General features: G+C 46.8%; 1 pseudogene; it reads left to right on the top strand.

Moving 5' to 3' along the window:
* The first annotated feature begins 3,444 nt into the window (after positions 1-3,444).
* LOC147707115 (L-lactate dehydrogenase B chain-like) lies at positions 3,445-14,157 on the top strand (annotated as a pseudogene).
* Positions 14,158-14,631: the final 474 nt, after the last annotated feature.

Raw genomic sequence — 14,631 nt, 5'->3', positions numbered from 1 at the left:
TAAGAGCCAGGCACAGTGAAAACGACACTTCCGCTAGTGCGGAGGTTAGCGCTCTATGCGTCACCGTCATCGGGGCTATTTAGCCACGCCCTACTGTCAAGCGCGCAGCGGTTGCGCGCAGAGGGCGCCCTCGGCGCGCCTAAGAAGCGCCAAAGAAAAGCCCGTCTGCGCCCATCCGCGACAGGACGGGGCAGAGGGGCCAGAGACATGGCGCCATGGACCCTGACATCACAAGTACTCGACTACTTACCTATTCCACTGATTCATTACGACAGTTACAACCTAAGAGGATCTGTGACACGCGCCTGACGTGCAACCTGCTTGAGGCCTGCTTTTCATGTTTACAATGTCATTTTCAGTCGGATGTGGTCTTAAATAGCACTCCCGACCATGGTCTTAAGTCAGTATCCCCCATGGAACTTAAATGCCTTCTTTTAAATGTACGGTCCCTCCCAAAACATCAATTACAAATCTGGGATCTGATTTTTAATCAGCAGCCTGATATATGTTTTTTTACAGAAACTTGGATGAAACCTCATACCATAACAGCGATTACATTAGGGGTCCCAATAGGGTATAGGATCATACATGTGGACCGTCCAATTAAGGCCGGAGGTGGATTAGCCATAATATTTAAAGATATTTTTAAGGCTGCAATTTTAGAACAGAAGCTGACTCCTTTACTAGAAATTATGTTCTTTAAAATTAGTTTAGCCAGTAACATTACATGGAAAGGTGCATTGGTATACCGCCCTCCATGCCCCAATCCAGCTTTTGCTTTGTCTCTCTTGGAATTACTGGCCCCCCATATTAGGGCAAAAGAGGATTTTCTCCTTCTTGGGGATTTCAATATACACATGGATAATCCCAAACACCCAGTAACAATTCAGCTAATCGCGGATTTGTCCAATCTTGAACTAAAAGCAATAAATAGTGGTGCCACGCATGTAGGTAGTCATACCTTGGATTCCATTTTTTCCAATTGTACTAGAATCAGATGCCTGCCCGCTAAGGAAGTCCATTGGACAGACCATTTCTTAATTGAGTTTTATTTGGTATGACCAACCAAACAGCAGTATAGGATTCCACCCCCGCCAATTTTTCGTCGCCAATGGCACAAAATATCTGAAACAAATTTGCGTGAATATTGGCAACAACCACTATTCTCAGACGAAGATTCGGCTGATTTAGCACTAGAAAAATTTAATAAATCTCTTAAATCAGCCATTGATACTTTGGCACCCTTAAAACTCCACAAGCAGTATCCTCCTACTAAACAAGAAAAATGGTATACCATACATCTCAGGAAAGAAAAACAGAAATGTCGTCGACTAGAAAAAACATGGAGAAAATCCAAAAATGGAAAGGAAAGGGAAATTTTTCTAGAGGCTCAGTCAAACTATTATAAACATATAAAGCTGGCTAGGAAAAATTATCTCTCCCTTCAACTTGCTGAGGCAGGTAACAATCCGAGGGAATTATTTAAAATTTTGCAAAGTTTTGTAAAACCCATTGCTAGTGAAAGCCCAGATGATGCCTCACAAACACTTTGTGATGAGATTTCCAGGTTTTTCGAGGACAAAATTAATCTTATCTACAACAAAATTGTGGCCTCGCAAAATGTAGGAGGAACTTCGTCTCCCCCTTTACATGATCCATCAATACAAAATAAAAATTCCTTCCTTACCATCCCACCAGTCAGTGATTCAGATCTCCCACTCCTCATTAATCACATGAAAACCGGCTCTCCCAATGATCTCCTCCCTGCAAAAATGGTGCCTCCTTTGATTTCCATCTTGGGACCCTCCATTCAGTCTGTAATGAATACTTCACTGGCAAAGGGACAAGTCCCTAGGGAGTGGAAGATTGCGGTTGTAAACCCTATCAGGAAGAAGGCTGCCTCCCCCTGGATGGATCTTTCTAACCTCCGGCCCATCTCCCTCCTACCGTACATCGGTAAGATGACAGAGAAGCACGTAAACACTCATTTATCTAACTATATCGAGGCAGCGGAAGGCCTGGACCCGTCACAATCTGGGTTCAGGCCAAATCACAGCACCGAATCGGCCCTACTTGCAGTGTCCAATAACATCAGGATGACACTGGATGATGGGGGGTCCATGATTCTGGTGTTGTTGGATTTATCCGCTGCCTTCGATATGGTGTCTCATGAAGTGCTTCTCGGCCGTCTGAGGGATGTAGGGTTGGGAGGAGTAGCTCTGTCCTGGATAAAAAGCTTCCTTTCCTGTCGCTCCCAAGAAGTCAGGTTGGGCTCCCATAAATCCATCTCCAGGGAGCTCACCAGGGGTGTGCCACAGGGCTCATGCCTAAGCCCCACATTATTTAATGTGTATGTGGCCCCCCTGGCCGACTTGGTGAGGTCTTTTGGGTTTACCCCGGTGTCTTACGCCGATGATACCCAATTATGTTCCCTTTTAAAACCTTCACCCCTGCACTACAAAAATCTTTTTCAGAAGGAATGAGGGCAGTGTCAAAATGGATGGCGGAGAATTGTTTACAATGCAATGTGGGCAAAACAGAAGTCCTACTGTTTGGGGAGGCGGTGACATTGTGGTCTGATGAATGGTGGCCCGCAGAACTAGGACCAGTACCAATCCCAAAGCAGACTGTTAAAAATTTAGGAGTACTGTTTGATCAAGCCCTGACCTTCAAACATCATGTCGACCAAGTCGCTGGTACATGCTTCAGGATCATTGGTCTACTGAAAAGGGTGTTCCCTTATTTACCTGATAATCACAGGAAGACTCTAGTCCAGGCACTAGTGATCAGTAGATTGGACTACTGCAATGGCCTTCGTTTGTCAACTAATGAAGGCCAAATGAACAAAATGCAAGTAGTCCAAAACACGGCGGCGAGGTTAGTCCTCAATGTTCCATCTAGGACCCCCTCCCAACCTCTACTGGCTAAACTTCACAGGTTGCCTGTGCGGCAACGCACTAAATTTAAAATTTTGTGTACTATTCACAAATGCTTGACAGGAAAGGGCCCTAAATATCTTACTAAAGCCTTCCAACCCTACATCCCAGGCCGCTCCTTCCGATCCAGCAGCCTCCATCTACTACAGGTCCCTAAAATAAGAAAGTCTCGTCAGGGAGGCCGTGCCTTGGCACACACTGGACCAGTGCTCTGGAATTCCCTTCCCCCAACATTAAAAATCATTACTAATCACCTTCTTTTCCGTAAAACCCTCAAGACCCATCTTTTTAGTAGTAGTTAATTTCCCACATGTCTTAGCCACTGAAATGATCCGGCACAGAATAGTCTCCTCCACTGGCAAAAGCGCGGAGATACCCCTTCGGGGGTTTATTCAGGCGCTATAAAAGTACATAAAAATAACAAAAAAATAAAAAAAATCTGACAAAAACAGTAAGTGTACTTTTTTCTGCCTAATTGTGTACTACCAGTTAAATCAAAACGGCGACTGTTCAACTAAAGCTAATAACCTCTGTTACTGATAAGAAGCCTCATATTCCTACCAACAAGGTCACCATCTTAGGTGGTCAGTCAAGTTGGTATGGCCTGCGCTAACAGCATCTTGCTGCGGGAGCTTACAGACAAACTTGCCCTGGTTAATAGTTTAGTGGATAATCTGAACGAAGAAATGCTGGATTTGCAGCATGTGAGCTTCTTCCTTAAAACCGCAAAAATCATGTCCAGTCCAGATTATGCAGTCTCAGCAAATTCCAGGATTGTTGTAATTACTGGTGGAGTCCGCCAGCAAGAAGGGGAAAGTTGTCTCAATTTAATCCAAAGGAATGTCAATGTCTTCAAGAACGTCATTCCTCAAGTTGTGAAGTTCAGCCCTAACTCATCATCCTTGTGGTTTCCAATCGAGTGGTTGTGCTCACATAACTGGAAAATGAGTGGGCTTCCTCACCATCGTGTGATTGGAAGTGGATGCTATCTAGATTCTGCTAGTTACTGTTACCTCATGGTGGAGAAGCTTGGGGTGCACTCTTACAGCTGCAATAGCTATTTTTGGGGGAGAGCATGGAGATTCCATTGTGCCTGTTTAGAGTGGTTTAATGATGCTGGTGTTCAACTTCAGTCCCTGAATCCAGACTTCAGTACTGAAGAACCGGATTAACCCACTTGCTGGGTCTCGGCGGTGGGGGAACCGCCCAAGCCTTCCATACCCTTCATACATAGTAAAAGGAGACACAGGAGCCTTCGTCTGCAGGAGGAACCCAGATTTATTCAAATAGCCCGGGCTATGCAACAGAGTCCCAAGCTCGTCAGAAATAAGACAGAGGAGGCTTCTGCTTTACTCCGCAGCTTACAAGCCTTTTATACTTTTTCATCTCAGTCTTTTGGCTATTAGTTCATTGTTCAATTAGGGCAGTGTTTGCAGTTGATAACCAGAATCAAAAACGACGTTTGTAGATGGTGACCTGGTCAACGCTTGGTACACAAATCATTGTTCACTCGGCTTGATCAAGACTCAGTCTTTCAGGTCATTGTTTATTCACCTTGATCAAAGCCCGGTCTTTCAGGTCATTGTTTAATCACCCTGATCAAGGCCAAGCAGACAGACCAGTGTCCAGATAACCTGATCACAGTGTCAAGGATGTTTACCAGGCTGGGAGCAGGAGATGGAAAACAACTCATTTACACAGGGTGTGAGTGTCTCATGGTTTTCTGTTGAACTGCAAGAAAAGGAGGGGTTGGGTGTGCGACAGTTCCGGGGCAGAAATGCAGGCTGCAAGATGGCTGTTGTCGTGTTAGTTAGATTTTCCTCGGGCATCAGCAGAAACGACCAGGTGGGTCGTGTGGAAGTGTTTGACACGAGATGGCTATGAAAAAGCAATGGAGTCTCGGTACAAATGATGCCGATCTGAAGAACACTTACCCTCAGACCCTCCTTTTCCAATTGAGTGGCAAATACTTTAAGAAATGTCAATGTTCATAAGGCCATCGGTTTCTTGTTGGAGCATCATCATCATATTGGTATTGTGAATATTAGAGGGTGGAGGGTTGACGGTCTGGACACACATTGTACAGAGCACTGGCAGACACTGAAAGCACAAACAGCAGGAGACCAGGACAGTTACTCCCAAGGCAAGGAAGATAAGGATCCTCCACTCCCACTGGGAAAGGAGGCCCCAGATCCAGCCTTTGAGGGAGCAGCTACCTTCATCCAGATGAATTTAGGAAGAAAGGTGATGCAGACTTTGGATGGCATCGTACACTATAGGAGCGTTGTCTGGGATGTACACGCAGCAGCTGGAGCCGATCAATTTCCACACACCACCACGATCAGCAAGGATGACATCTAGGACCATTCTGTTCTGGAGCATTATGAGGCGGTCCGCCTGCAGCTCTGCAGTGATGTTGGAGAGGGCGCCAGCTGTTACTGTGATGGTGGCTTCAAGGACCCTGGTCAGTCCTCTTACAGCCCGAGTCTTGGCCATGGGCCCCCAGAAATGAAGGAAACATTTAAGGAAGTCCCCGGTTTCCTGGCATGCTGTATCCTCGGCTGATATGACGCCCCTATGTGAACGGCGCAGAGCGCCCTTCATTGACAGGTGATAACCTCCATGGGTAGAATACGTTGGTGGAAGGAGGAAGGCCAGATAGCAGGTACCAGACCAGTTACGGGGGAGCCAAGTGTAGGCGGCAGTGCCACAGATGAAATAGGTGTTGGGGGATGTCACCAGCTTCGGAGGAGATGTGGAGTTTAAAGCTTTTGTGATATCACGCGCACTAATACCAACTTTCTTAGTCCCTAGGCCATGAATGCAGACACGGCCTTGCACATTTATGACATCCACAGTGTCTCGTTCATCGGGCAGTATCTTTCTTGTGCGGAATCTGGAAAATGTTTGTCGATTAGTTGAGTTGAATACTACCATCTCACCGAGTTCATCTGGTGATAGTAGCGTTGTGGATGAGCTGGTCGGGCAAAAAGGAGCATTGACTTGGCCAGACCTGTTCCGCCAGAAGTCATCCAGTACCATTGACAGTGTGATCCTCCTGTATCAACATCCACCAATCAAGACAAGACCAAGAGATGGAAAAGGGGTAGGGAAAGGATGGGACAGGGTGTATCATGGAATGCAGCATCAGTCCACAAACCCAGCAGTTGGAAGTGTTCATGATCAGCTGGTGATGGTGCAACATTTGGATGAAGGTGTTGTTGAAGAATTCTGCATGGTGGGGTAATTCGTGGGCTGGTAGCGTGAAATACTGGTGTTCTGCAGGAGTCAGGGTAGGAGTTGGTGAGGTAACAGGATGGTAGATTAGCAACAGCCAACCAAGGATAGGATGAGGGAGACAAACAGCGTCACCATGGTGGCCATGAAACATTTACTATGTCAGAGACTGACATCTTGTTTCTTTATTCGGGTGTTTTGGACGGCTGCCATTGTGCCAAGCCAGGGACCTCTAGTGGCTGTCTGTGATTGGTGGTTGCTTCACTGGGCGCAGGTGCCAAGGGCCCTATGGCATACCTTAGTCTGACACACCAGCACTACTCTCAGCCGGGGAAGGTACTTGGCGAAGTCAAGGGCAAGCATTCCTTTGGGGGCGCAAGTTGTATCGGTAGGAAGTAGGGACAGTATGGTTGGGAAACAATTGTCTTGATGTTGAGCAGAGTTAAGGGAGGGTTCCACCCTTCCTTTCCGTGTGCTGTCACTCTCTGCTTCCATGGATGTAGAATGCAGTCTGGCATCACTGAATGGGACAAACGTCGGGATTGTTTCTATTTCTGAGTCTCCTTGTCCTTCCCTCACCCACTAATCATAGGGGAGGGGCAGCGGCACACGCCTGCATTGCGACGAATACACCCCATTCTTCCGACCTTCTACTTTCACTGCGGTGCGGGTGGCCAGTAACACCTGACTGGGCTGTGTCCAGCGGGGCTCGAGGCTCTTAGTCTGCTGAAAAACTTTCACCAAGACCCAATCCCCAGGTTGGATGACGTGTCCTGGGCCCTCGCTTTTGTCAGGTATGGCCTCATGCACCTGGTAATAAAGAGTACGAAAGGTATTAGTCAGACTGTACAGATAATCAGTTAATACAGGGTATTCAACGTCAGACAGTTTCTTAGGGCGCGGGACACTCCAACATGGAGGCCTCCCGAACACAATTTTATGCGGGAATAGCCCTATTCTGGTGTGGGCCGTTGTTCTTGTGGACGGTAGGGCTAAGGGCAGAGCATCAACCCAAGTGACACCTGTCTCAGCTACTATTTTGGCCATTTTAGTTTTTAGGATGCCATTGTACATCTCCACTAGACCTGCTGAATGGGGGTGGTTAGCTGCATGACATTTTTGTTTTATACCCAATGCTGTACAGACATATTCCATAATTTGAGCCATAAAGTGGGTCCCGTTGTCACTCCAGACCAAGTGGGGCAAACCTAATCATGGGAGGTGCTCTTTTAATAGCACTTTGGCAGTAGTGATGGCGGTGCAGTCTTTGACGGGGTAGGCCTCCACCCTTCGGCTGAAGGTTCAGACCACCACTAGGACATATTTCAAATTGTTACATCGGTCCAGCTGGATGTAATCCATTTGGAGGACTTCAAAAGGGAAGGTAGGAGGAGACAATCCTCCCTTAGGAGTAACTGTGCCTTTTCCTGGGTTATACATTACGCAAATCATGCATGTTTTAACCAGCTTGTCAGCATATGCTGGTATCTTAGAATTGTACCATGTAGGTTCCAACAGTTTACATATCCCTTATGCACTGATGTGAGCAGGACCATGAGCCATCATGACTACTGGTAGCACATGACTGTCAGGTAACATCCATTGTCTTTCCATAGTCGTACTGACCCAACAACCATCAATTCCCTCCTTTTCTAATTTCTCCTTCCACACCCTTAGATCCTCAGGAGTAGTATGGTACTGAATATCAATCACACTCTGTACTGTGTTTTCAACCATGCCCTCATCTGCCACCCACCTAGCGGGACCTCCTACGTACATTCCTTCCCTTTTCCAAAGAGCTGTTTGTCTGGCCGTCTGGTGCACCAGGGCATTGCCTTTCCCAACATCATCTGTCACTTTCATATGGGCCTTACATTTTATAATGGCCACCTTTCTGGGGAGTGTCAGTGAGTCTAACAATCGGTGAATTAGGGGGCCATGTTGAATCATGGTCCCATGGGAAGTAAAGAAATTCCTTTCTTTCCATAACCTCTCGAAGTTGTGGGCCACCCCAAAGGAGTATTGACTGTCGGTATAAATATTTTCCGTCATCCCTTTGCTTAAATCACAAGCTCTAGTGAGGGCCACTAATTCTGCTGCTTGAGCAGAGCACTGCGGAATCTGAGCTGCTTCTACTACTCGCCCTAATGGCGTGAGGGCGTGGGCAGCTGAGGTGTTACCATCTGACCCTCTGAAACATGATCCATCTACATACAGTGTACCTTCTAGTTCTGCTATTGGGGTGTCCTGTAAGTCATCCGTCCCTTCGTCTCCTCCTCTGTCCTTAATATGCAGTCATGTGGGTCTAAGCGGCCATCCTGAGTATCCAGTGGAAGTAATGTGGCGGGTTTAGTACAGTGCATCTTTTGATGTTAATGTGGCTGGCAAAGAGTGTCAGTTCATATCCTGTGAGTCGTGCGCTAGTGAGGTACTGTGTCTTGGTTTTATTAAGGCGGGTAACTACAGAATGGGGGACCAACAGAGCCAGGGGGAGTTCATGACGATCCCCGCACTCAGACGGACCATGAGGGCGGCCGCAGCGGCCGCCCGTAGGCATCCTGGGAGAGCCCTTGCAACAGGAGCTAATGTGGCTAAAAAATCGGCACATGGCCCATGGTGATCTCCGACATGTGGGTCAAGACAGCGCATGCACAGCCGTCTGTCTCATATACAAAAAGTTAAATTGTTTGTTATAATCAGGAGTACCGAGGACTGGAGCAGTACACAGAGCCTTTTTTAAATCTTGGAAGGCCTGTGCATGCTCTCTAGTCCATGGAAAGGAACGGTCTGATATGTCTTTAGTGGTGAGGGCAAGAAAAGATTTGACCATGGCCGAAAAATTGGAAATACACTGTCTACAGTATGAGGTTAGGCCTATGAAGGCTCACATCTGCTTTTGTGTTCGTAGGGCCGTCATAGCATTAATAATGGCTACACGATCAGCGGAGAGCTGCCTTCCCACCTTTGAGAGGAGATGACCTAAATAGGTCACCTTTTCTTGAAAAAACGGAAGCTTTTTCAAAGAGTCTTCTTGATTATGGAGGGCAAGGTGGCGTAACAAACAGAGAGTAGATTCTTTACATTCTGGGGCAGAATCTGCAGCAATGAGGAGGTCATCTACATATTGTAATAGTGTGGAATTATCAGGGAGTTCCAAGGAATCTAGTTGACTTTTTAGGGCTTGACTATAGATACTGGGGCTCTCAATGAAACCTTGAGGGGCGCAGCTGAATCTAAAGCTCTGCCCACCAAGGGAGAAGCCAAAAAAATGTCTGCTGTCAGGATGTATAGGAATGCTGAAAAAAGCATTCTTCAGGTCTATGACAGAAAGTGTGTGGCGTCAGAAGGGACCATCGTTAAGAGGGCTGTAATGTCGGGGACAACAGTATATTGGGAGATTGTTATTTTTTTAAGGGCTCTCAGGTCAATCACAAATCTGTATATTTTAGGGGAGAGAGCATCTCCATTGGTCTTTTTAAGAACGGGAATAATGGGACTGTTACAGATATTGCCACGTGTCTCCTCTACTAAGCCCTTGTCCTTTAATTTAGATATTATTGGTAAAAGGGCCATTTCTCCTTCCGCGGGCAGTCGATACTGCCAGAGGCGGGGAGAAGTGCACCTGGCTGGATGCGTGCCACATGAGAGGATATGTTGAGACACCCTACATCAGTGTCTGATGATGCCCAGAGGGAGGAAGGTAAAGACTGCAGCTCTGGTGGGATGGGACCAAATAGATACATATAGGAAGCTTTGGCTGGGGAAATTGTTAGGGATATACCTTGGAGACTACATGATATGGTCGCATACAGAGCTTTCAGTAAATCTATGCATAGCAAATTTTCACTGTAACCTGTAGTAAGGACCAAGGGAGCGTCAACATGTGCAGGGCCAATATCTAGAGAAAGGGGTTCGGAGACAGGTGTTCCTGCAAAACCCATTTAGACATTCATATTGCCAGAAAGGGGTGCCTCCGGGACAGACAGAAGTGCAATAGAAGACCTGGTGGCCCCAGTATCCAAAAGAAAATTCTGATTGCTCCCCACAACTGACATTTGAACGTACGGGCCCCTTTGATCCACTGGAATTTGCACTCTGGTAAAACCCCTTTCCTGGCTGTCCTATACTTGGTAGGACCCTGTCCCATCAATTTCATCATAATTATCAGTGTAATAAGTAGGTGTTGCTTTGTACCCATCAAACCTATTGGCCGGGCGCTGCCAGATGGGAGCGTCATCCCTGGGCCTGCATTCTTTATCCTGTGGGTGAAGCGGGCAATTGTCCCTAGTCGGCCTCCCCTCCCTGGGAGCGCGAGGCCGAGTTTTCCCTGATTGGATGTTTTCAGCTAACACAGGAAACTCATCTATCCAATGGCCATACCCCTTACAATAAGCACACTGATCTGTTTGGAGGGCTCCCGTACGATGAGGGGTGGCTGGGGTAGACTGGCGAGCCCTCGGAGGGGGTTGGAGTTGAGGTCCGAAATTCCCACGGGCATCGGGACCTCGGGGAGGGTAAGCCTGCTGCAGAAGTGCCTTAGTCTTAAGATCCCTAACCTTCTTACTTTCCTTGTCTCTATCTTCATTCTCCCTATTCTTGTGATATTGTGCTATAGCCAAGATACCAGTCATAGTTTGGGCAGACCACGTAATTTCAACTTTCTTAAGCCTGGCAGAGATCTCAGGAAGCAAGTTGCTGACAAGCTTATCGACAAACACTGGGCCAGAACCTGGGGTCCGGGGATCCAAACCACTCTCTCCCTTGTATTCTGTATCAAAACGGGTAAAGACGTCCGCCACATTCTCATCTTTTCACTGCCTTCAGGTGTTTATTTTATCCCAGTTAATGACAGTTTCCGGCTAAAGATTTTTCATAAACATTATTATTTTACCGGGCAAAGTCAGGATGGCAGCTTCTGGTTTAGTCCCTCCTACTCTTGCTTCTTCCATAGCCTCTAGGTCAGCCCATTTACCTCCCAACCCTACTTCATGGTCAGTATGTCGAATTTTGTCCTAAATTTCAGTGGGAACAACTGTACCAAAAAGTAAAGCTATATCCTCACGAACAAGAGTACCTGCAGATATAATCTGACCTAATTCTTTGTAAAAGGCAGCCGGATTCTTCCGGGGATCTGGTACTTGTCCTTTTAACTGCATTATTTCTGACCTTTTCTACGGAACATGAACCCAAAGCCTGCGCCAGTGTGCCTCAACAGCCCCTCAGCCATTATTTTGGGCTTCGGTAAGTGCGTTAACAAAGACAGGGGCCGCCTCTCTCATTGGCATAGCCGTTTCTAGAGGGGTGTTGGGAAAAGCGGTCATATCACGGTAAGCCATTACGGCAGACATAGTGCCAAACATCCCCTCTCCCTGAACATCGCCTCTTTTTATTTGCGATCTAAGGTCCATTGGTGGGTATCTGCATAAGCGCATTCTCAAATCTTTGCATGACCAGGGTACACGTGTATTCAGCCCAGGTGTTCTGTTCCATAATCATCCACTGGAAAAAGGTGGACCATATTTCTTTAAATGCATAAATATTCCCGTTATTTATCCTACATTCACACTGTTGCCTCTGTAGGTCATTTTCTCGAAGGGACGAAAAGCTGACTGCAGTGCGCAAGGAGGTCAGTCGGGGGAAATTCAGCAATTTATATAAATCTTGCTTAACTGTAGACCACAGGGAAGCAGGAAAAGGGCGTGTCGGGGTAAAGCCGGAGGGGTTGGGTGGATGAAGACTTGTTGTCATTCCCGCAGCGAGGACAGGTTTAGCGGGCGTGGTCGGTGTCATAGGAAAAATCGGGAGGGATGGAGTGACAGAGAGAACAGTAAGAGGGGCAGTGGGGGCAGGAGTGGGCTGTGGCGGGGGACATGGGGGTGTGAGGCAGCAGGGCAGGGTAGATTGGGGCATATGCAGGAGGGCTTTCTAGCATGGTATCAAGCAAGGAATTGCCTTCTTCTCCCCCTTCCATATGGAGCTTTCCTTTCTCCTCACGAGCTGGATAACATTTTTGTACCCGGGCCCCATGCTCCCTATCAGCTATTTCTACTGATTTTGTCATTTGATTTTGTACATTTTCTCTGGCGTGGTCGGCCATTGACATACGTTCTTGTTTTCTTTCTTGAGCCTTCTGCTTTCTAGCTCTCTGCTCTATCTCCTTCCTCCAAAATCGGACAGATTCAAACATAGACTGGCTCGTTTTTCTTTTCATTAACTGTTCCTCTAGGTTGGCGAGAACTTGGGAATTAAAGGAGCCATAAAGTGGCCACTGTAATTCCGCATTACTTTGTTTCATATATTTTACCCAGAATGAGGAAAACATTATGGCTGCAGGGCCATGTTTAACATACATCGTATGGCCAGGGGTCTCTTCTGGAGGAAGCGGACAAGCTGCCTCCAGCTGGGAGTCCTGCGTACACATACAACAACATATTCTCTTGAACTTACTACTAACTGGCATGCTTGAGAACAGATAACAGACACCTGCAGGTTTTAAAACTCGGCTCGCTTACTTGGCTTTTGCAAAAGTCAATAATAGTAGAATCATACAGAACAGACACCATTGGGTTTTAAAAACTCATCTCGCTTGCTTGCCTTTGGCAAAAGTCAATAACAGCTTGGCTTTTGCGAAAGTCAATAACAGAATTATACAGACTTGGTGGGTGATCAGTCCACCCTTACCTTACAGGGGTAGTTCTCTTCTGCTAGGGGACTCCAGCAAGAACGCGGTCATGTGGCCCAGACCGGGTGGGGAGGAACAGCAGGCGAGTAGTTCGGCTTACCGGATTGCAAGAATCCCTCGGGTAGGATACCTCCATCGGAGCCTCTCCGTGCACCTCCTCACATCCACCGGGCCTGACCTTCGTGCTCGTGGAGTCCCTGTTCAGGCGCCATTTGAAGAACCGGATTAACCCACTTACTGGGTCTCGGCGGCGGGGGAACCGCCCAAGCCTTCCATACCCTTCATACGTAGTAAAAGGAGACAAAGGAGTCTTCGTCTGCAGGAGGAACCCAGATTTATTCAAATAGCCCGGACTATGGAACAGAGTCCCAAGCTCGTCAGAAACAAGACAGAGGAGGCTGCTGCTTTACTCCGCAGCTTACAAGCCTTTTATACTTTTACATCTCAGTCATTTGGCTGTTACTTCATTGTTCAATCAGGGCGGCGTTTGCAGTTGATAACCAGATCCAGACGACGTTTGTAGATGGTGACCTGGTCAAGGCTTGGTACACAAATCATTGTTTACTCAGCTTGATCAAGGCTTAGTCGTTCAGGTCATGGTTTAATCACCCTGATCAAGGCCCAGCAGTCAGACCATTGTCCAGATAACCTGATCACGGTGTCAAGGATGTTTACCAGGCTGGGAGCAGGAAATGGAAAACAGATCATTTATACAGGGTGTGAGTGTCTCATGGCTTTCTGTTGAACTGCAAGAACAGGGGGGGGGCTGGGTGTGCGACAGTTCCTGGGCAGAAATGCAGGCTGCAAGATGGATGTTGTCGTGTTAGTTAGATTTTCCTCAGGCATCAGCAGAAATGACCAGGTGGGTCGTGTGGAAGTGTTTGAAACAAGATGGCAATGAAAAAGCAATGGAGCCTCAGTACAAATGATGCCGATCAGAAGAACACTTTTCCTCAGTGCTGACAAAGACCCTGAAAACTGAAAGGAGGTTAATAAGCAAATGGTTGACAGTGCTTACGAAGTGATCAAGCTGAAAGGATACGCTACTGGACCTTTGGTTTTAGTGTTGCTGATGTGACAGAAACCATTGTAAGTAATCTAAGCAGAGTTTATCCAGTGTCCACTATGTTTAAGGGCATGTATGGCATAGAAGATGAAGTGTTCTTCACCCTTCCTTTTGTTCTCAATGCCAACCGGCTCACCAATGTCATCAACCTCCCGCTCAAGGACAATGAGAAGGCTCAATTGAAGAAAAGTGCAGACACACTATGGTGTATCCAAAAAGCTCTGACAGACCTGTAAATGCTGCATCACAGCTTGATGTGGGCATACAGGGGCACATAATGTTAGCAAAAACACATTATCTATGTAACAGTAAATGTGCTCAGCTCAATAAACCTTTAAAGGTGCTTGGCTGGAATAAAGAGGTGTTTGTGCTTTTTGTCGGATGAGTTGGCGTTTGGGAAAATTTTGTAATTTTTCTAAAGGCTAGCTTTTGTGTTCTTCATGAATTCTGTAGCCCACAAAAGTGATAAAATTGTGGGGATCTGACTGTCTTCTTTATCTGAAAGGTGAAAAGTGGTATTAAAAATATTTAAGCATCCTGTACCAACAGTTAAAGACATTTCATGCTTTGGCCTGTTTTATATGGAAGGCTGTTTGACATTGTCACACTTTTTAAAATCTTTTTGAGCTTTGGTGAAAAGGTGGGCCTTAAACTCCTCTCTGTCCACGATCTGTTTCAGGGAAAACCCCTCTCTCTCTTTCCCTCTCTCT

Source organism: Lissotriton vulgaris, chromosome 6, assembly GCF_964263255.1.
Source record: "Lissotriton vulgaris chromosome 6, aLisVul1.2, whole genome shotgun sequence".
In the NCBI taxonomy this organism is placed as follows: Eukaryota; Metazoa; Chordata; class Amphibia; order Caudata; family Salamandridae; genus Lissotriton; species Lissotriton vulgaris.
This window is presented reverse-complemented; position numbering and strand designations above follow the sequence as displayed.